At 37.3% G+C, this 24,336-nt stretch overlaps 1 pseudogene; it reads right to left on the bottom strand.

Moving 5' to 3' along the window:
- Positions 1–16,253: 16,253 nt before the first annotated feature.
- Positions 16,254–16,930, bottom strand: LOC132651029 (zinc finger protein 431-like; annotated as a pseudogene).
- Positions 16,931–24,336: the final 7,406 nt, after the last annotated feature.

Below are 24,336 nucleotides of genomic sequence, written 5' to 3'. Positions count from 1 at the left end.
TTCATTTCTCTCTGTGTCTCTGTCTCTATCTTTCTCTTTCTATTTCACTCTCTTCTCTTTGTTTGTCTTTGTCCACATTAATTGGCATGTCAATTTCAAGGATATATCCTATTGAAAAAGTTCAGATATGACACAGTTATTCAGTTTTCTTCTAAGAATGACTTATTGATAACATTAGCACTTCCATTTTAATATAAAAGCTTTAATCTTTATTTTTCAACTATAGACTATACATGATTTGGAAAGGAGAATATACAAAACAATTATCAAAAATCATGTGTTCTATGCCTTTACTTTTTTCTGGTCACTCACAAATATGATCTTATCAGCTAAGATTGTTGTTGATTGCCACCTAACATTATTTTTATCCATCTATTCACCATAGTCCACATTCCTGTCCACAAATATACAAGCACCCCTTTTCACATACTGATATGTCATATCCCTGAGGCCTGGTCAAAACACAATATTCAGTGCCACATTGTCTTTGGACTGATGCCAGTGTCCCCTGATCACAACATGTTATTTGTTGCTAACCAAAATATTGTGACTGTGTTTTTGCTTCCACCTCTTTCATGACTGGGTCCTGACCAGCTCACCCAAGTAACTGAACCCAATTCATAGACTGCTCAAGAATCCAACTGCTGGCTTTTTAGACTCATGTTTCACAAACTGATGAAACTCCTATAACATAGGTCTTCAAAGCATGGCTTTTTTTATAATTTAATATTTAGGCTTATCCATCTCCCCTCCTTCACCTGATGCACAACACCTAACTGTCTAACATTAGCACTTCTGTGTCAGAAAATAAATGAAAGAAGTACTAGAAATATGTGAATATATTTCCAATGAACTATAAATTTATATTGTTGCCTCTGTTTCTGTTGTACACATGTATCACATATTTTAGAATTCAGTGACCTTCAATGATATGCATGTGAAATTCAGCCAAGAAGAGTGGGCTTTGCTGGAACCTTCCCAGAAGCAACTCTACAGAGATGTGATGTTAGAGACCTGTAAAAACCTCACTTCTATAGGTAAGACTGCAAATTTTCTTTCACTTTTAAAATAAGGAGACAACTCTTACTTTATTATTGATACTCTTCTATAATTCCAATTAAGAATGAAATGGAATGTGGTGAATAAATGAGACATGGTTCTAAGGGTCACAGAAGATAGTAATTTAAGTTTTTCCTTAATAATATGGTATTTCCAATAATATATATTTTCTGGTACTATATTTTAGGCTACAATTTGGAAGATCATAATATTGAAGAACATTTTCAAAGTTCTACAAGTAATAAGAGGTAACTTTATGTGCAAGCTGATACATATATGAATCTTAAGAAATTTTAATGTGTCCTGGAAGTTTGTTTTTTTGGTTTATTGGCTTTTTATTTTCTGTTTTTGAAATAGTTTTTTTTTTCTGTGTAGCTGTGGCTTAACTTAGAATTGCTTGTTAGACCAGCCTGACCTCAAAATCACACAGATCTGCCTGATTCTGCTTCCACAAGTGCTGGGATTAAGGGCATGTACCAGCACACATGGCTGTGTCCTGGAAGTTTTAAAGAAAAGCAACAGTGTATAAACAGCACTGCTTTAAGTGTACTGATGATCATTAAAATCTCACAATTCCACGTACTTCAATGTCAGTCATCTGATTTGTGTTTGCAAGGCACTCCCCTCAGATAGAAGAAAATAAAATAATGTTGTAACAGAAAAATACCAATTGAATCATATGGACCTTACAGCTACTGAGTTGATCTGCCAATCTGTATAGTCTCATTCTATCTACTCAGATATTGTAAGAGGTATATACATTGAATAGGTGATCAGTATGTGTCCAAAACCATCTAATAAGCAAATATGTCATATACAGCCAGTGTTATTCATATTCATACAGTAACATTGTAAAGTTTAGTGAAAGGAGCAGCTTATGAGAGTCAAGATTATTGTTGTGGAGAAACTTTAATCCCTATATGATATGTCTATGATGAACAAAAAAAAAAACTGTGTTAATTCAATGTGGGAATCTTTTATTTTTCTTGTAATAGGTATATCATATGTCACAATGTTTCTAAGACACATGAGCATAGGGATATTGAAAGAAACAGTGTAATTGTCTTTCTCCAAGAACAATTGATTTTGTAGTAGTCCCCACTTTGAGTAGATTTTCTGAATGTGATAAATGGTTACTGTTATTTGGTTTTTCAACTTCACTAAGACTTCATCAGCAAACTCATACTGCTGAAAATGCCTATAAATACTAGGAATTTTGAACTTTTTCTGCGTGTCCTGGCTCACTTTGTAAATGAAGTATCATTCATACAGTACAAAAAATTTGTGAATGGGATTGCTGTGGTAAAACTCTGAATTCTTACAATACTCTTCATATATAAGAGGAAACCTCTTTTAGAAAAATTATGCTATAAAAGTGAATCACATAACAAATGCTCTTACCATCACAAGGATCTTCAAAAATATCAATAATGAAGGGGAATACCATGAATGTAAATAAAGTGATAAAATTTTAAAATTTGATTATTCTTTACCATTAGACCAAATTATGAAATTAATTCATATAGATAAATATATTTATTAGTGTAAGGAAATGACTGTGGTAAATCTTTCACATGTGCCAATTTTCTTTGCAGGCATGAAAGCAATCATACTGGAGAAAAACTCTTTAAATGCACTCTATGTGGTAAAGACTTCCCCTATATCACTGTTCTCATACAGCATAAAAGAACACACATAGGAGAGAAGTCTTACAAATGTAATCAATATGATAAAGCCTTTGCAAAAAACAGTCATCTCATGCGGCATAAAAGAACACATACTGGAGAGAGACTTTATGAATGTAACCAGTGTGGTAAAGCCTTTGCAGAAAAGAATAATCTCATATGGCATAAAAGAACACACACTGGACAGAAACCTTATGAATGTAACCAGTGTGGTAAAGCCTTTGCAGAAAACAGTAATCTCATACGGCATAAAAGAACACATACTGGAAAGAAACCTTAAGAATGTAACCAGTGTGGTAAAGCCTCTGCAGAAAAGAATAATCTCATACGGCATAAAAGAAGACACACTGGAGAGAAACCTTATGAATGTAACCATTGTGGTAAAACCTTTGCACAAAACAGTACTCTCTTAAGCCATAAAAGAACATACACTGGAGAGAAACCTTATGAATGTAATGAGTGTGGTAAAGCCTTTGCAGAAAACAGTAATCTCATACGGCATAAAAGAACACACACTGGAAAGAAACCTCATGAACATACCCAATGTGATAAAGCCTTTGCACAGCAGAATAGTCTCCGAAAACATCAAAAAACACAGTGGAGAGAAGCCTTGTGAGGGTAATTAGTGTGATAAAGCCTTTGCATTTAACAATAATCTCCTAAGACAACAACACATTCTGGAGGGAAACCACATGAATATACCTACGTGGCAAAGCCTTTGCACATAGCATCTCCTAATACATAAAAGAAAACATACTTCAAAGAAGCTGTCTGTCTGTAACCAATGTGAATAAAACTTTTGGACTTCAGAATCATCTTCACACTCATGAAAGAAATCCTAATGGACAGAAAGACTGTGAGTGCTTTTAACATGGTGAAACCATTCCACATTTGTATAATCTTCATCATCATGAAAGGATTCATACTGGAGAGAAAACTTATGAATGTGTTAAAATGGTGAGGCCTTGCACAAATCTAGAGTCATCGTCATCATAAAAGTACCCTTACTGGAGAGGAATTCTGTGAGTATAAGCATTGTGGAAAGGCCTTTTTCTTCTTTGGTCCACTGAGATCCAACAGAACTGAAAAACTAGCTCAATGGAAATGACCTCTCTTTTCTGAAGGGGAAAGGGAATAGGGGCAATAGGAATTGAGAATAATACTGGGGGAGAGAAGGGAGGGGCTCTATGATTGGTATGTAAAGTAAATAAACTTATTTTAAAAAAGAATACAATGAATGATGAATATCAATTACATGCAACAGTATTATATAATAAGGTGTTTATGGAAGACTTATTGATAATCCTGATTCTCAACATTTACTGTTTTCAATTGCTTCACTTTACACAAGAAACTTTTAGTCCAGTGGATGAATATGTAGGGAATGGTAAACTAACACCATCCAGAAAGTTCTCTGAAATTAATACAACAGTGGTGGCCTGTAGAAGTTTCTTTGTGTACACATAACACGAATTTTGAGATATGAGGGAGGAGGCTTTCTTTTCTATGTATGACCCTGCTTCTGGCCTAGATGTGTAACCATGTCAAGGGTGAGTTTTCTGTGCCTGACTTCCTCTGGAGAGTGTCTTTAGACATAGATGCCACCAACCAAAATTGATAGATGGCTTTTCACACTGATCCCTGCTAACTCTCTCCTCCCATTAAATATAGAATGATTAGGATCTGTGTTCTTGTTCATGTGATAAGAATGTGCTTTTTAATGAAAATCAAACATCCTTGAAGTGCCTAGTTTTAAACAATTATCTACACCTATCCTTAGAGCATCCCAGTCACTCCCCAAGGGGTACATACCCTCTGTTTTCTGGAATTAAAATTGAACTTACTTTCTGAGGTGGTTCCCAGAATGTTCTGATCACTGTTATGCTTGTGGGCCTTCCAAGCTTTATACCTCATCTTTTGGCCCTTCTTCCTTCCTGGGCTGGTGAGAAACAGCCTCCAGGCAGGAAGAGAACCACATTCTCTGACATGCTTGTGATTAAATGTTTCACACTTCATTGCATTTCAAATTTCACGTGTTTCTGGATATGAGATGGTAAATGAAACAGTGTCTTGTGGTGGGACTCTCTAAAATGAGTTATACCTAGTGTTTATTTCACAGTAAGCTTGCAGGCATAGTATGAAATCTTCTGAGGTGAGCACAGTGGCCTATGCAGAAGTAATAAGAGCAGAAATTTTATTTCCTTGTTTTTAATAGCTGAGTAGTGTTCTGATAATATATGGATGGATGGCAGAGGAGGAGAACTCCTCTTTTGAGTGGACTACGGAAAAGGGTTTGGGGGAAGAGGGAAGGAGGGTGGGACCAATAGGAGTTGAGAGAGTGGCCTTTAATAGGGGAATACAATGAATAAATTGTGAAAAAAAATAAAAATAATTAATAAAATAAAAACGAATTAGCAAAACAAAACTTGACAGCAAAAATTTGAGTCCAGTCTGGGTACCCGCCCTCCTTCAAAGAAAAGAAAGAAGATATAAAGAAAGGAAAGAAAATTAGAATCTTTGTCTTTGCCACCTTTCTTCCTGGTGATCTCATTTTTTAATCATTACCTAATGGAGACCATCCTGCTCTCTCTGAAGTTTATATTTCCATAGATGTAGGTCTCATACCTGGAACAAATGGCAGAGGTTCATATTTAACATATCAAAATAGACCTAGATGCCAATTTTCTCCCAGCAATCCTTCAGTTCTTCCATGTTATATGGTCCTCAAGGCTGGCATAGCCCGCCCAATACCATGAATTCTCCTTCCCAGGGCCTGAGCTAACCTTATTCCTCCCTCCCCCATATATAGGCAAACTATTTTGGCTACCTGGTCCTTTTGAGAGCCATGCAGGAGCAACAGCAAAACATCTGTAGCGCTCATTGAATTTGGCTCCCCTGTTAGCATAGTCATGATGATGAGTTTGTCTTGGAGAAGCATAACCCCAAGAGCTGTTTACTGAGGACTTTGTGCTGTTGTGGAACAAAATTCTGTTTGATGCCATTATGATGCCCATATCCCTCAAAACATAAGTTGTATGAAAACTCTAAGGATGCTCCTAGCCCCCTCACTGGGCAATATCACTGGCATTTAAATTTTTAACAATGCTTGATCTCTTTCCGCAGATCAAGCTGGAGCAGATTAATGAATTAACCACTGCCCTTGAAAGGAACCATAGTTGTAGGTTGTATCAATGACTGTTATACTTAGAAAGAATTTTTAAAAAGATTGTTTAACAAGGTTGGAGAAGATGTTTTTGCTAATTTCTGTGATGTACAAAATCTTGGAGAATAATTTAAAGTTAAGAAAAGTACACTCTTAATAGTAAAGCCAGTAATGTTAAGGTTGATAAGCAGAAACAATATCCAAGGTAGCATTGGCTGACTGCATACCTTCAAGCTGGGCCTGAAACTGAGACAGCATTTGATTCCAGTATACTTATTTTGTCCTCAGCTTCTTAATATGATTTAATAAAAATTACTAATTGTCCTGACCTGCGGAAGTTCATTGGGGTCCTAAGGGAGGTGGGGGTGAAAAGAATGGTGGGACAGAGAGCCCTGAAGAAGGCCAAGTCTTCTTGTTTGATCAAAGCCTCATTTATTAGAAATTTTTACCCAACTTATATAGGGAGAAGGCAGGAAAGGGGGAAGGCTTAATTACTGTTGCAGGAGACAGCAAGAGTGCTTCCATGGCTTGAATATTGCACCTGCAAGATACCGTAAGGATGTTTTCTTCAGATTTCTTATGGATGCTCTAAAATTGACAGACGGATGTCCTCACAAATCTATCACCCATGACTTAGGATCCTAAATAACTCTTTCACTAAATAGCTTTAGGTTGCCACTAAATGACTTTTGCTCACTATTTGGCTTAGGCTTCAGTAAATAGCTTTGGCTCCAGCAACTAATAAGTAAATGCATACCCCTTAAAGATTTAAAGTACTGGTGCCATTACCATGCCGTTTTTATTACTATTGCTCTAAAGTACAGCTTTGAGATCTGGGATGAGGATAACCTCTAGAAAATCTTTTCCTGTACAGGCTTGTTTTGTCAATTCTCTATTTATTGTTTTCCCATATGATATTGAGAATTGCCAAGTTTGCAGAGCCATCTCCCTCCCGGCTCCTTATAACATTTTCCCAATTATCTGTTAACTGATTAAACTTGCTGTTAACTTAATGGAGATGCCTAAATTGTAAACTAGACCACAAACCACTCACTTTTCACCAGACCAAGGATCCAATTCTTCATGCCTTTATCACCTTGAGCTCTGGACCAAATGTCTAGGGATATAAATTAAGGACCTTAGATTCCAGACCGAATATCTTGGAAAATTATTTAAGGCCTTGAGGCGAAATATGCTGGATCAGACCAAGCCTCCAACAGAAACTCCCTTGCTAATCAAAAAATATTAAATATCAAAAATAGCTTACTCTTGGGGGAACTAGATGATCCTGAACTAGACAACTCCCTGAGCTCAGAAAATAAGGCTTTGATTTTTAATCTTTTATTCCTGAAGTGAGATTTATTGGTTTCCACCCAGAACCCAATACAGTGAAAATATTCAAATGCCCCTGCTATGGTCATGGCTAGGACAAGTGATCCCTCCTGTGACTTCATGTAGGTTCCTAACCAGACTCTGGAAGTACCCAATAAAGCAGGTCCTGCTCTTCAGCCTCCTGCTCTATAGGTTGGGGTCAATATCCACACACTCACCATATTGTGACTTTGGAACTCGCCTGAAATATCCTCACACAGCAGCCTCAAATGGACCACAGGACACCAGCTTTTAAAAGCTGCTCACCTACAAAGCGTTTGTGCAATATGGCACCAGGAAGAATCCACCCCTTCCTCTGAAGGCATGACCTCACAGTCCTGATTGGCCAGTGAGTATTGAGTGACATGAGCACCTTCTTTATGGTTAGAGTTTACTGAAGGGACAAGGCTTTGTGATTCCTGGCTCATGCTTCCATTTTAGGACCAGACCTTTTCCAGATCTCAGAGATTTTTCTTTCAGTATCATTTGTACCTGTCCTCCCCTAGTCTACCTTCTGTCTTCTAGCACTCAGTAGGCACATTCCCTCTTCCTACTGGAATCAAGGTGGATAGATGCACAGCACATTATTCAACCTCCAGGGGAGTGAGCAATCTGTCCCTAAGTGGATGGGTCCCAAGAATATTACAAATTAAACAGAGATTTCAGAAAATGCAATGATATTTTTGTTCTGTGATTTAACGCTACCATCAAATATACTGCAGCTACTTTCCCCCTGGAAGGTCTGAGGCAACCCAGGGGAAAAAAGCAGGAAACACATGATATTTTTGAGCACCACGTTAGCAAGCACTTGTATTCCAATGGGAAAGTGGGGAAAAAAACAAAGCTGTATTAGAAAAAGCTCTCTACATGAAAAGATCTGATAGAATATATTTCTCTATGTATGTAGGAAGTTAATTTATAAGAATTGCTCAAAGACTATGCAGAGTTAAAGAATCCAGTGGCTGTTGAGACCGTTTGGCTGGATAATTAAGCTTCGTGATCATCAAAATACACCAGAATTCCAAAGACGTAAACTCTAATGGAAGTGAAAAAATAAAATTGCTAGCCAGAGCTAAGGCACATAGAACAAGAGAAAGATTAACCATCTTCAGTTTCCATTATATATTTAGGCTACCACGAGATATGTGGCTTAAGTTAAGGAGGGGGCTCATCACCTCAATAGGTCTAGAGCAAAGAAAAGATAAATTAAATATCTTTAATTTATCTTATTAAATATTTTTAATTTATCTTACTCCAAAAGATAAATCAAAATTTTCATTTATACTACCCAACTATTTGGCTTTTATTTACTTATTTATTTGATTTCATTTTTAAATCATTTTTGTTTTATTTTTGTTTTTTGTTATTCTAGACAAGAGTTTCTCTGTGTAGCCTTAGTTGTACCTCTGCCTCCCTGAGTGCTGGGATTACCTGTGTAAACCATGTCAGCACAGGGAATAATGACATTACCCCACTCTTCCAAAGTTGACCTCTATTATTATTCTACAATTGTCTTCTATTATCGACTCTAAAGCCAGAACTACTTGGCTGAATCTGCTGCTTGCTGGGGCTGGAACTTGGGACCAATGTTCAATGAAATCTATAAAAGCTTCCCTTATTCCAATGTTTTCTTCACTGATTAAGCTTGGATCTGCTGGAACTTGCTCCATATATGACTTTGGGCTCAGAAACCTATATTCTGCTCTCTCCTGAGTGCTGATGTTGAGGGTATATACCACCATGCATGGCTCTAAGCTTTACTTTTATATGATGGAAGCTTTGCCAACGGGAGTATTCCCCGGAGGTCACTACTCCTTTTTTTCCACTTCTCCAAATATTTTCCTAATCCAAACTTACAAAAATCCACATTCTTCCAAAGAAACGCATGGAAAGGACTATTGCAGCTATACCCCAGCTCCTGCTAGCAACTTCATTCATAGTTACAGTTTCCATTGCTTTGAAGAGACACCATGACCACAGCATCTCTTATAAAATAAAACATTAATTTTGGCTGTCTTTTTTCTGAGGTTTACTGCTTTATTGTCATGGTGGGAAACCCGACAAAGTAAAGGCAGGTATAGTTCTGGAGAAGCTACGAGGTTTACATCTTGATCTGAAGCAAAAAAGAGACTGTGAACATGGACTTATTTGAGCATAGAAGACTTCAAAATCTGCCTCCACAGTGACACACTGCTTCAAATTAAAATTCCACAGATCCAGAGTGTTAGGTAAACAAGATGGTAGAAATTGGAGCTCTCTGGGAAGGAGAGAAAGAATAGATGCTGTGGGTATACTGGAGCAGAAAACATCAGGTAATGAAGGGAGAGAAAGACTACAGGAAAACACAGCTGGAATCAGGATAATTTTGCTGCTTAGAGTGGGAAAAAAAGTTTTGTGGCAACTTCATGGAGTCTATAATTGCATCCCTAGTAAAAAGTCCTAGTAACAAAGGATACAGAGTCTGAACTGACCATCTTTTATTGTCAGACAGGGTTTTCAGTGCTGGAATTATGTTACAATCAATTGATGTCTTGGTTCATTGGCCCTGTAGATATCCCTAAACAAACCAAGCTGATGGTAGTAAAAAAAGGTCTCTCTTTCTAAAAACTGAGAAAGGCCCCCATTGCTGAGGCCACTTCCACAGAGCTTTGCTGAATATACAGAAGATGAGCATGTACAGGCTTGGAGTCTTCAACCCTATATTCCAGCCACTTGGGGGAAAGAAAATTCTCTACACACAATGGGAAGAGAAACCTCACCACCAACTGAGCCAGAAAAGTTGTCCTGCGACTTGATGGTACAGAATATTTGGGAGTGCCAAGAGAATATATGCTTTAAATTGAAGCTAAGGGGATGGGGGGAACCCATGTATTATACTGCCTAGATTTTCAGGAATATCACAGAGACATAATTATCAAACATGGGGTGAAGGAGTCTGGTAATTGGAATTCTGCCTCCTGGCCTTGGCAGATGCAGATCTTAACTAAGTTCCATTTTTCAGAGACAGTCTTGGCAGTCTTTGTAAGCAGGGTGTTCAGAGCCTGAGAAGTAGATAGCAAGCTCCCTACAACCCTGAGAACGAGACAGCAAACTTTGTGTAACCCTGAGTGAATTTCTTGGATGCCTTGCCAGGTGGTGCAGATGTGTGGCTACTGTGAAAAAAAATTTGCTTGTACCCTTTGCTTTATAAGTGTTGTTTGCACATTCAAAAAGCCTGTCTTGGTCACCATTCTTCCCCTCTCTGTCCCCACATTTCTACTCCCTCTTTCAGGTAGACCCTGTTTGACTAACCCGTCAAATGGGATGGGTCAATGGGGCTTTTCTAAGTCTGTGCCATGTCTTCTGTGGCTGTATTATGAATATAACTGCAATGAGCATGAGAACTGTGACACTTCACAATACCAATTTCATGTGCATGGAAAATCTAATGAATCCATAGCAATTCTGTCTTTTTATGAGAACTCTACATAATGTAGTCACTATGTGACCATGTTAATGTATGCTGTGTCACTGAACTCAACAGTAAAGTCACTTTGTATCACTTTGTACCTTATATCAAATAATCTTCAGTTGCATGTACTTGTGGTTTATGTGAAATTAATGATTATATAATAATATATTTTACCCTTTCAAACAAGTATAAACACCACCATTAAACATATTTTTTCAGAAGAAAAAGATTTAAAAAATTAACTTTCAATTTGAAGATTGAATTAAAAGCAATCCAAAGAAAATTCCTAATGATTTATTACAGGAAATCTGTCTGCCGCTAAAGTGGTTGGGGCTCCGTCTCAGCGGTTGTATACCCCAGGCAGATAGGTCTGCGCTGAGAAAGATGAGATTCCAAAACCATGTACTATGTGAAAAACTCAGAATTCTCAATAGGATTATGAGGAAATTTTAGACACACACTTGTACAATGTGACTTCTGTACTTACCTGAAACTACAATAATTAAAAGGTATACAATATTAATGAAAGAATAACTGGATGCAGACAAAACCACAAAACCATAATCCCCTAAATATATTCAAGTTTTCATCAAATGACTTAAGGAAACAGATAGAATGTGAATTTGACCACTGTTACTTATGTATGTAGAAATTAAACAAACTCAGATTTCACAACTCACAAAAAAATAAATTCAGCATGACAGCCTAAACTGTTATATTATTGGCTTTCCAGCTACCATTATTTATTTCTCTTCCAAAAAGGAGAGGCCCCATGTTCTATACTTCTCTCTGTAAATTGAAGTGGTCAAAAAGTTGGGCTATTTCTCTGTGGCTCCTCAAGTCTTTTTCTGATTCCAAGAAACTCAGCCACAGCGATGTCCACATACAAAACAATGTTGAAGTATACTTTCATGTCAGCTTCCTGACATATAGGTGATAGCACAAGATGTGAAATCTGCTCTATCTATCTGCATAATGCATGCACACTTGAGAAACCTCTGCTGCTCAGCAGTTTCTTTTGTACCTGGAATTGAATTTTCCTGAAACACACAACTGTGGATGGTAGTAGTGGAAAGGTAAAGAGAATCTAATTAAATATTGCCAAAAGGTTGCTTCTGTCTCCTCTGTTCTACCAGTTTCTAAACAAAATGTAAAAATTATCACAGAAAGCTGTAGTTCGGAGGTAATTTTCAGGCTTTTATAAAACTTTCATTTTTTTTCAAACTGTCCTGTTACTGCATATCAAATGCAATGTCATGGCATGCACACTTAAAAAGGATATCATGAGCACCATCACCTCCTATTGCCAGGGTTGCAGCGCCCCCCCCACCTCTCAAAGGGATCCTCATTAACATCACCCTGTGTACCAACAGAGCTGTAGTGTGGCTCATTGTATACTATTCCAGTATCAGCAGATCAGACTGAAAGCTCAGCCAACCTGCTTTGGCTGATATGGAGAGTAGACCAACTCTCATCATGGTATGGCTTGAGATCTCCTTCACAGTTACCACAGCTGCATCAGAGAAAGATCCAGAAAAGAAGTCTCAGGCTGCCACTTAATGGTGTTCCTGGTTACTAGGACTTCCTACAGTCCATCATTAGCTAAACCACCGAGTTCTGCCTCAGGTCAAGCAACAGCTCCTCTCCTGGGTAAACAGAGATCAAATGACTCAAAAGGCACAGGCCTATCACACCTGCCCTTCCACTCCAAGGTTAGAAAGGGAGATAGTCTAGTAAATTTGGACTTTGGAGAAATTCCTGCAGTCTATGAGAGCACTTATTTCTCTTCCAGGGCATAAGGCCAATTGTGTGCATATTTCATTACACACCAAATGTCCTTGAAATAATTTTCTTTTTCAAAATATAATTTATTTATTACAATTTATTCACTTTGTTTCCCAGCTGAGCCCCCACCCTCATCCCCACAATCCCACCTTCCCTCAGTCCCTCATCTCCTCCCATGCCCCTTCCCCAGTCCACTGATAGGGGAGGATCTCCTACCCTTCAATCTGACAGTAGCCTATCAGGTCTCATCAGGACTGTCTTTCCTAGTCTTCCTCTGTGGCCTGGTAAGGCTGCCCCACCTCATTGGGAGGTGATCAAAGAGCCAGCCACTGAGTTCATGTTAAAGACAGCCCCTGTTCCCCTTACTATGAGGCCCATTTGGAGACTGAGCTGCCATGGGTTCCATCTGTACAGGGTTTCTAGGATCCATGCATGGATCTTGGTTGGAGAATCAGTTTCAGAAAAGTCCCCTGAGCGCAGATATTTTTGCTTCTGTTGTTCTCTTTGTAGAGCTCCAGACCTTTCTAGGTCTTTCAATCTCCCCTTCTTTCACCAGATTCCCTGCAATCTGCCCAAAGTGGCTATGAGCCTCAGCATCTGCGTTAATATCCTTCTGGGTAGAGTCTTTTAAAGGCCCTCTGTGGTAGGCTCCTGTCTTGTTCCTTGTTTTCACCTTCTTCCGTTGTCTATCCCATTTGCCTTTCTGAATGAGGATTGATCATCTTTCCCTGGGTCCTTTTCCTTGCCTAGCTTCTTTAGGTGTACAGATTTTAGTATGTTTATCCTATATTACATGTCTAATAACCACTTAAAAGTGAGTATATACCATGTGTATCTTTCTGCTTCTGGGATACCTCATAATTTCCTTGTTTTTAATTGCTGAGTAGTATTCCTTGTGTAAAAGTAACACTTTAACATCCAAAGCTCCCTCCTTAATAATTCCTCCACTTTCCACAGGTCTTTATAAACACCTGATTTTTCCAGCCTTATAGTTTGACCCTCAGGTTCCTCTGACCACAACCTCTACAACTTATAGAGTCTCCATCTTGGGCTCCTAACTGAATGTTTTGCAGGCATCAGGGAAGCAGAATGCAATCTGTTTCAGAAAAGTTAGTCTTCATGTCTTCAAGTTGACTTTCTTTCTTTACAGTAGTCACAATCTCAAGCAGGGGTATGTGTCTTGACATGCGTCCTTGTGGGCTCCCATTGCTGCCTATTTAACACATGCAAGATAAACTCAGTCTTGTGGCTTTGGTCAAGTGGTCAGGCACTTTTTAATCATTTGGTATTATCAGTTCTGTCCTGATCGTTTTTGGATACTTCCATATTTTTATGGAGATTTTGACTTAGAAACTTCTTTAAAAACCAATCCTAAATTCCTTAAGCTATCAATCTTCTTCTTCTGGGTCATCTGGGCTGAGTTAAAGATGAACTGAAGATCAACCTTTCCTACCTTACTGCTATTAATGACATGTTTATGGAGCTGAATAGATGGCTCAGTCCCTAGGCACACTGGCTGCTCTTCCACATGACCTAGATTTGATGTCAGGCATCCAAGCCACAGATCACAATTGCCAGTAACTCTAATCACATGGAGGAGACACGATCTTCTGCCTCAGCTCATACATTGCATGCACTTGGGATACACAGCAATAAAATTTATGTACCTAAATTACATGAATTTTAATAAAAATAACGTATACATTAAGAAAACCTCTTTTACAATGTGGAGTCAAATATGCATGTGGGTTTTCACCATTTTCATAGCTGGTGCCCTAGGTGGCCAGAGGAATTCATCAGATACCCTAGACCTGGAAATATACATTATTCTCAGCCATCTGATGTGGGTTCTAGGAACCAAATTTGGGCATGCAAGAGGAGCAGAACTACTAACATTCTATCTCCCAAACATGTCATTACAATAGAGAGGATGAAGATGTTCCATTACTACTTTGGTCTCCTATCACTTGAAGGTTATGTATCCCTGATAGATGGCTGCTGAAGGGCTCAATGGATTTCTTTCCCTCTGTGACTGGACTTTGGACAGTTTCCTATTTTCATTATTAACACAGGTCTCTTAATGTGAGTAAATGTAACAAGAATATTTATTAAAACCAATGTTCAGGAAGATTATATTAGAAACATTTCCATGCTTTGAGATATACTCTTTCATTTTAGGATCTTTTTGAGAGAGGATATCTCTACATAGCCATGGCTGTGTGAAATTCACTATGTAGACCACACTGGTCTAAAACTCAGATTGGGTTGCCAATGTCTCTCAGGTGCTGGTATTACAGGCATGCACCAGTAAGCTAAACTGAGACATATTTTTTAAATGACCTGTCTTTGAACTGCAAAACGAATGAAAAAAAAATCCACTCATTTTCCAAATCAAAACCAGGACATTAATTAAAAAAGGAACCATCATTGTTTCAATGAACAGAAATACATCTTGAAATCCAATAGCAATAATTTAGTCTGTCAAATCCTTTCATATGTTCTCTTGTGTTATTTTTCTTAGCTTTGTGAATTTCATCCTTTAAAATGTTTGCACTCTGTTAGCATGTAAGTACCTGTGTATGTGGCAGTGAGAGGACAGTGTATTGCAGACTATCATCTACATCTCCAATGTGGGTCCTAGAGATGAAACTCAGGCAATTATTTGGTTCAGGTGACCTCAATGGTCCTGACTTAGATTTACAAAGAATTTCTGTATACGCTGGTGTGAGAGTGTGCATATGCCATAGCTTAAATGTAGAAATAAGTGAAAATTTTGGAATAATATGAATCTCCCAGAGATTAATGTCATGTTATCAGGCTTAGCAGCAACCAACTTTACCCACTGAGACAATTCTTTGACACTCACTTGTAGTTCTCATATATGTTATGAACAAGTGTTTACTCCTAGGAATAAATCAATACATTCCAAAAAATAGAGCTCCAGATTATTTTCATTTACAAATAAAATTAATTCAAATCACCCTGATTTCCTCAATTATTACATGAAAATGTTTACAATGTGAAAAGACATTTTATTTATGTAATATCTCAACTAATCTTATTTGAGCATCATGAAAACAGTTCTGTAGGGAACATTTGTGGTGTCCAAACATGGCAACTTGACCTCAGTCATCATATAAAGATAGACAAAGGAGACTGCACAAAGTTGTCTCCCAGTTTCTACATATCTGTCATGACATAAAAACCCATAATTATGTTCCGCACACACATCAGAAGTGGTTTTGAAATTAATATTCTTGCTGTTACATTATCTAGAATCTTCATATATTTCCTATAGAATGCAGTACTTTAGATGAAATCATAAATGGATAATTAAGAGGAACATGCAGAATCATGGAACATCAAATTATATATTCATATCACAGCAAGCTATGTAGTGAGATATACAATTGATTGCTGATTATATCACTTCATTACATCTCTATGGTAGATGAAAATGCAAAACTTTCATTTACCATATTAAATACATTCATAGGGTGTCTCTTCAATATGATTCATTCACAATAATAAAACCTATAGAAATGTACAAAGGTTTCATCATACTAAATATATTCATAAGGTTTTCTCTCAAGTATGATTTATTTATGGTTTGAGGGTCAATGCATCATGCAAAGGCTTTAATACACTGTTTATAGTCTTAGAGTTTCTCTCCAATATGAAAACTTTCATGCCTTCGGAGATCACAGCAACGTGCAAAGGCTTTATCACATGGATTACATTATAGGCTTTCTCTCCAGTGTGTTCTTTTATGCTTTTGGAGACTATTGGGATGTGTAAAGGCTTTATCACATTGATTACATTTGTAGGGTTTTTCTCCAGTATGAATTATTTCATGCCTTTGGAGGTTACTGCAATGTGAAAATGCTTTGCCACATTGATTACATTCATAGGGTTTCTCTGCACTATGAATTCTTTTATGCTTCTGGAGATCACAACATCGTGCAAAGGCTCTCCACATTGATTACATATGTAGGCTTTCTCTCCAGTATGAATTCTTTCATGCCTTCGAAGGTCACTGGAATGTGCAATGACTTTACCACATTGACTACATTCATAGGATTTCTTAGCAGCATGAATTCTTTCATGCCTCTTGAGATCACAGCAATGTGCAAAGGCTTTATCACATTGATTACATTCATAGGGCTGCTTTCCAGTATGTGTTCTTTTATGACTTTGGAGACTACTGGGATGTGAAAAGGCTTTGCCACATTGGTTACATTCATAGGGCTTCTCTCCAGTATGAATTCTTTCATGTCTCTGGAGATCACAGCAATGAGAAAATGCTTTATCACACTGATTACATCCATAGGGTTCCTCTCCAGTATGTGTTCTTTTATGCTTTTGGAGACTACTGAGTTGTGAAAAGGCTTTACCACATTGATGACATTCATAGGGTTTCTCTCCACTATGAATTCTTTTATGGCTCTGGCAGTTACTGAGATCTGCAAAGGCTTTACCACATTGATTACATTCAAAGGGTTTCTCTCCAGTATGTGTCCTTTTATGATTTTGGAGACTACTATGTCTTGAAAAGGCTTTTTCACATTGATTACATTTGTAGAGTTTCTTTCCATTCTGAATTCTTTCCTGTCTTTGAAGAGATCTATGACATGCAAAGGCTTTACCACACTGATTACATTCGTAGGGCTTCTCTCCAGTATGAATTCTTTCATGCCTCTGGAGATCACAGCAACGTTTAAACGCTTTACCACACTGATTACATTCATAGGGGATCTCACTAGTATGTGGTTTTTCATGGCTGCAAAGATAATTGGTATATGTGTAAGCTTTTTCACATTCATTACAGTGATTCATTACAGTGAATTAAGTTTACAATTTGATCTAAATGTAAAAAGGACTTACATCTTACTGTTTTATCACTTTGTTTACATTTATAATTTCCCCCTTGATTGTGGAAATTTTTCATTTTGAAGATACCTTTGAGGTAAGAAACATATTACATGGATTGCTTATAGCATCCTTTTTCTTTCTTTCCTCTTTTAAAGAGCATATTTTTATTAATTACAGTTTATTCACCTTGTATCCCAACTGTAGCTCCCTCCACCTGCCCCTAATACTCTCATCCCCCCTCCCTCTTCTCCACCCATGCTCTTCCACCAGTCCACTGGTAGGGGGGTACTTTTTCTATAAGTGTTTTTTCACATATTTGAAAAGAACTAGAATTCACCTATACAATAGTGACTGCATTCATAAATTTTCCTATAGTGGGAGTCACACTACATTTGGAAACTGAACTAGGATAAACACAACAATTTCCACAGGGCTAGTAATCTCTAATGTGATTTCTGTGGCTATATTCCCAATTAGTTTCAAAAACTAATTAAGTATAGTAGTTTAATTTATTAATTGTCCCCTGCTTTCATTAGAGTTTCTGTCATTAATAATGAATTAATACATGAATAATTATAAATTTAGTGTTGTCACTTTCATGGTTTCTGTTGTACATATGTATAGAATAGTTTAGAATGCAATAACCTATGATGGTGTGCATGTTAACTTCACTCAGGAAAAGTGGGCTTCGTTGGATCCATCCCAAAAGAATCTCTTCAAAGAAGTGATGCTGGAGACCTAAAGGAATCTCACTGCTATTGGGTAGATGGGGAATTTTCTTTAACTGTTTAAATAATAATCTGATTATTATTTATGATTATTATTTAATTATTATTAGTGATTATTAATAAATTAAATGTAAACTTGCATCACATTCATGAAGTCTATTCCAACTAAGGAATACTACATATTTTCTCCTTGTTCTGAGAGGTAAGTATGATTTTTCTTTTCATATCCTTATGGTCAAATGACTTGAGTAACAAATGGAAGATCCTCATATTCACAGTTTGTATTTTGTCTTCAAAGACATGTGCTATGGGAATCATTTTTCCTCCACAACAATTTTCTTGACTTTCATCCTTTCCATCTAACTAAACTTAGCAAGTTTACTTCACGTATTTGAGTCACATCAGCTTTTCTATGGAATATTTGCTCTTGAGTAGGTTTTGTACATAAAATTATCACCTATTTAATGAGCTTGCTTTTTCCAATATCTGAATTGTATAAGACTTAAGAGATTAGAATTTCTATGGAGCATCTGTAATGTGGATATGAGTAATGATTTTTATAGAGGAATTTGATTTAGAGACTTGTTGCTCTGGCAAAAGATCACATCCGAAGACCCTCTATGTCTATGTGATCTGGCTGGAATATAACAATACAATAATCCAGTAGACAGAGGCAAGAAGATCTGCCTCCAGTGCCAGCCTGGTATAGAGCAATGTCCAGTAAAGAAAAGCTTAGTTTCAGGCATGGTGATACATGTGTTTAATCTCAAACAATGGGTGTAAAAATAGTTGGGAGAAGGAAGCACACATGTTTGAAAGCAATATCTAAGTGAGTGGCAGAAAAGGGGACAAATTCAGAAAAATATTTGACAGAATAGGATACATTCATCTCTCATGAAATAGAGAGGAAATGAAGCTCCTTAAAGGACACAGCATGGAGAGAGGAGGCAGTTTTTCTGGGACAGTAAAAGAAAGACAGGTTGGAGAGAACTAAGGTGAAGATCCAATGATCAGGAAAATAAGAGCCTGAAGATTACAAAAGACTGCTGGAGTTAGTTTGAGGCCAAACAAAGCAATTCAGAGGATGGGAGAAAAGCCAGATTTAATAAGTTAGCTAGGAAAGGAGTTTGAGCCAGAACAGCTGAACTGAATCAGCCATCTATGTGCTCAGAAAGAAAGGGTGTGCATATTAAGCAGTAATTCACAGAGGCTGAAAATCTTCTATGCTTAAGATAGATTGTATGGAACCTAGAAGCTGCCCTGCCCAGGTCTAGGGCAGCAGACAGGGGCAGTAGTCTTCAGATACAGCAATGACTACATGTGAATTAAAGTCCTTTTCACAGCAATATCTATTAAGCAAGTGTTTCATCATCTTCTTTCTTAGAGAAATGCCTTGAAAACATAAATCAGACACCTGACTGTGAGGAAAATGGGTTTGGGAGAATTCAATATTCCTTAATATACTTAAACTAGTGCTTTTTCTCTATTGTTTTTATTTAAAACTTCTAGGACACATTAAAAATTTTTTTTCACAGGAATATTTATACCAGTTTCCACAAGAAAATTACCTTCCATGTCTTCTAAAATGTTGACAATGTTCTTCAGTATGGTCTTCCCAATTGTAGCCTAAAATATATACCAGAAAGTGTATGACATATTATTCAAAATTAGGCAAAATTTAAGTTACTATTTTCAGTGAATCTTAGAAACATGTGTGATTTATTCTTCCTCATTCCAATTGAAATTTCATAAGAGCATCAATAAGAAAAAACAAAAACAATAACAACAGATGTCCTCTTTTTCTTAATAGTGAAAGAAAATTCACTGTCTTACCTAGAGCTGTAAGGTGTTTGTAGGTCTCCAGCGTGACATCTTTGTAGAGACTCTTCTGGGAAGGATCTAGCAAAGCCCACTCTTCCGGAGTGAAATTAACATCCACTTCTTCATAGGTTATTGATTTCTAAAATATCCCATACGTGAGTATCACAGAAAGCATGGCAATGCATGCTGTATATGTATACTTAATAGACAATGTATTCCTATAATTCCAGTGCTTCTCTTACTTATCTCCTCACATAGACGTTGATGTAATGAATTGATGTAATTACCAAGTCATTTTAGAAGGAAACTAAATGATCAGGTTCACCTTGTCATCTCTGGACCCTTTGACTAAAATATAGCTTTTCAAAGGAAATGCCAATTAAAAGACATAAAGAGAGACAAGCAAATAGATGAACAGTACAGATGGCACATCACAGAAATGCTATGCTCAATTACTAACTACAAAAAATATGGGCAAGCAGGATGTATTGGCTCATGCCTTTAACGCTAGCACTCAGGCGGAGGTCTGTGTATCTCATTAAGATAGATGCCGGCCTTCCTTTCAAAAAAGTTTCATGACTTCCAGAGGTACATTTAAGATCTGAATCCACTGCAAAAATCATTCAAATAAGAAAGATACAAAGAACTCAATGGTTTATATATTCACTACAGTTTTATATCTAACTTCCAGAAACCTGAAGTGTCCCAGGTTAAACTGTAACAGTAATAAAAACTTATTAAAAGGGAATGCGTGTTCAAACAGGTACAAATGGACAGATGAAATAAGCAACATAAGGCAGTTGAAGTGGCTCAGCAATGAAAAGCTCTTGTTGGTCCTGCAAATAATTGGGCTCAATTGCCAGTGTTTAAATGGAAGCTCACATCTATCCATTACTCCAAATTCAGGAGTTCTGAGACGATCTGCTGACTATTGGGAGGACCTGGTACAAAAGAGGTGCATATTCATACATACAGGCAAAATACTACCCATATTCGCCCGTTAAAACAAAACAAAACAAACACAAGAGGCAAGAAGAATGTCATACACCTACAATCCAATGACTCAGAAATACAAGCAGTGTTAATGTGATGAATACATGACAACCTGAGAAACAAAATATACACTCCGACAAATATCAAAATTCAAGTGTGGATGTGAAGACCAGCAAAATAGAATATGCTTGACATGTACTAGACCCTATGTACCAGGCCCATCAGCCTATATATCGAAACAAAATGTGCATATTGGACTACATTTGATCCCAGTCCTCTGCAGCCAGAGGGAGGTAGACCTCTATGTGTGAAGCCTGGCTGAATTTCATACCTACATTCAGGACAGCCAACGCTACACAAAGAAACTTGGTCTTCAAAAACAACAAAATTAAACATGTAAAAACCTCAGGATACCAAAATAGCCTAGCACTGAATAGCAATTGCTTTGAGTCTTTCCTATATGATTTTGGGATAGAGTTGATAAAAGTGAAAGCATGAGAACATAACAAAGAGTCAGAACGATCAATTTCAATCACAACACAGTAGACACAAACACCAGGAACTGGGTTGAGATCATAGACACTCAAATCCAATCCCCAATCTAGACAGGTTCCTCCTCCAAAAGCTTTCCTAAGTTCCCCCAAAGAAACACACAAAGAAGAAACAAATGTTCAGTGATATTCTCCTACTTGTTTCTGTAGAGCTTTCCCCACTCTCTGTTACAGAAGACCCAATTCTCATGGTTGCCCCTAGCACTACAAAGAACACCAGTGGCAGCTTCCCCTTTCTTGTGTCCTGTAGATTACACACTCCCAATCTCTGTTCTGCTTCTGTAATCTCACCCCCAACTCCTCTGCTCAACCATAGGCCATACTTGCATGGAGACCAAGGTGGAATACCAGAAATCTTCCTCACTATCTTTGTTACCACAAACCCAATTCCAGGATCTTCCCTACTGTTCCAACTGAACACATGTTGCACCTCTCCCTCCATACCATCCCAGCAAACATAACACCGTGAATACATGCCAAGCAGGTCATTAAAATATCAACACCCAGCCAACACACTTTCTGGAACTTCAGAGTGCTAGCAGAACCTCAAGCACAAAACTCCCACCCAAAAAACCAGCACTTAGACCTATAATCACCCCAAATCCAGATCTCTAGACAGCAGCATAGGAATAGATTCAAGAACATTAAGGCAATATGTCACCACCTGAGCTCAGCTATGTTACCACAGCAGGACCTAAATCTATCTGAGAATTACAAAACATTCTACAGAAACACAAAAGAATATACCTTCTCGTCATTTCATTACACATCCTCTAAAATTGACTACATATTCACACACAATGTAAATCTTAATGGAAAATTAAAATAACATCTTGTATCCTGTCAGACCACCATGTTTTAAAGCAGGATAAAAATAGCATCAGAAAGAATCATAAAAACATTACAAACTCATGGTAAGTGAATAATCTTCTACTGAATGAAAAATGGGTTAAAACAAATGAAAAAAATAAAGACTATAGAATCCAATAAAAATAAATACATACTGTATGCAAACTCATGGAATACAATGAGGAATGAAAGTGGTGCTAAGAGAAAACTTCATAGCACAAAGGGCCTACATAAAGATATTGAAGAGATCTCATACTATCAACTTAAAAACACACCTGAAAAGTCTAGAACAAAAATATGTAAGCACACAAAAAAGGAGTAGACATCAAGAAACTATCAAATTGAGGGCAGAAATCAATAAAATAGAAAGAGAAGATAAAGAACCAATGAAACAAAAAGTTGGTTCTTTGAGAAAAATCAACAAGACAGACAAACCCTTATCCAAATTAAATAAGTACTTATCTAATCTAAGTAAAAGACAGAGAGAAAATAACCAAAGTAATAGAATCAGAAATTGTGTTACAAATGTATGTTCCTTTAAAATCCTACTCATGTTATGTGAATGTGTTTTTCTTTTAACCCCAGGTGTGGAGCACAAGGCTGCTTCAGTTTGTCCACAGCTGTTAATTCTGATTGTCTCGTACTCTAGCAGACATGTGTTTTTGCCAACTGCACATAGTTTAATTCTGAGTCTTCTGGAGAGGGTACACATGCGAGAGCCATAAGAGGGCCTGGGGTATTTGAAGAAGAAAGAATGCTGCTCTTCATGATGCTTTTCACCCACACTGCTACTGTGTTTGTCATTGCTGGTTTGTTGGACTGCTGAATATACTCATGATTAAGAGGTATTGCCCCAAAGAACTTGACCACAATAATCCATAGGAAGCAGCTTTATTAAAGAGACCAATATCTCTTTTCCCTCTAGCCTTCTTTCTCTTTTATCTAGTGTTGGGGTGTTTGAAGGAATAATGGTTGTAAGGGAAGTAGAGGCATAATAACCCAAATAAAATATATTATAAAAAATCGTGCCAAGCTGTTTGCTGTTTGAGTAGACTTCTGGAATCCAGATGACTGAGACTGGTATTATCCTAAAGAAGCCAACAACCCTAACCAGCATTAAATAGCTGGAGAGGTCTGAGTTCCTTGTCTGTACTAACCGGTTTTTCTCTCCTAACTAGGGGTGGTGGGTGGAAGGGGGATAGAGGTATTTAAGAATCCTAAATTTATTAGGTTTTTCAAAAAGCAAAGCCTATAATTTTGCTCTCAGCAATGTGAAATATATATCCTCGAGGAAACATATTTAGGTCACCTTTTGCCTTATCTTTCATTTGCTTGGACTGTGGCATTATAGAGGTTCATGCTCATTTCTTTACAAAACAATACTTTTGCTTCACAAAAAAAGGAGAGAGAAGAAAATAAACAAAAACTAAAATGGTACTCATGCCCTTTACCATTCAAAGAAATCCTTTCCAATGCCTCACCCTTCAGGGCACTGTGCTTGTGCCCTTCCTTCAAAATACATATTCCTGCTTGGCTCTATCTGAAAAACCAGCACCCACTCGTGTTTCCCTGGACATCTCTTGTCATAAGGAAGAGTACTCAGACTCCAGAGATGAACTTCTGGAATTATCTACATACCTGACTTCAAGATATATTACATACCCAAACTTATGGGACACAATAATAGCAGTGCTAAGAGGAAAGTCCACAGCACTAAGTGCCTTCAAGAAGAAATTTGAAACATCTCATAAAAGCAACTTAACAGTTCACCTGAAATCCTGTAAAAGTAAAAATAGACACTTCCAAGAGGAATAGAAGGCTAGAAATAATCAAAATCAGGGATAAAATTAATGAATTAGAAACAAAACAATTAAATGAAGAGCTGTGTTTTTTTTTTTTTTTGAGAAAATCAACAAGATAGACAAACCCTTCGCCAGGCTAAGTAAAAGAGAGAGTCACTACCCAAATCAACAAAATAGGAAATGAAAAGGGGGACATAACTGACTTT

Source organism: Meriones unguiculatus (genome assembly GCF_030254825.1).
Source record: "Meriones unguiculatus strain TT.TT164.6M chromosome 13 unlocalized genomic scaffold, Bangor_MerUng_6.1 Chr13_unordered_Scaffold_39, whole genome shotgun sequence".
NCBI lineage: Eukaryota > Metazoa > Chordata > Mammalia > Rodentia > Muridae > Meriones > Meriones unguiculatus.
The sequence above is the reverse complement of the archived record's forward strand: the minus strand, read 5'-3'. Positions and strand labels throughout refer to the sequence as shown.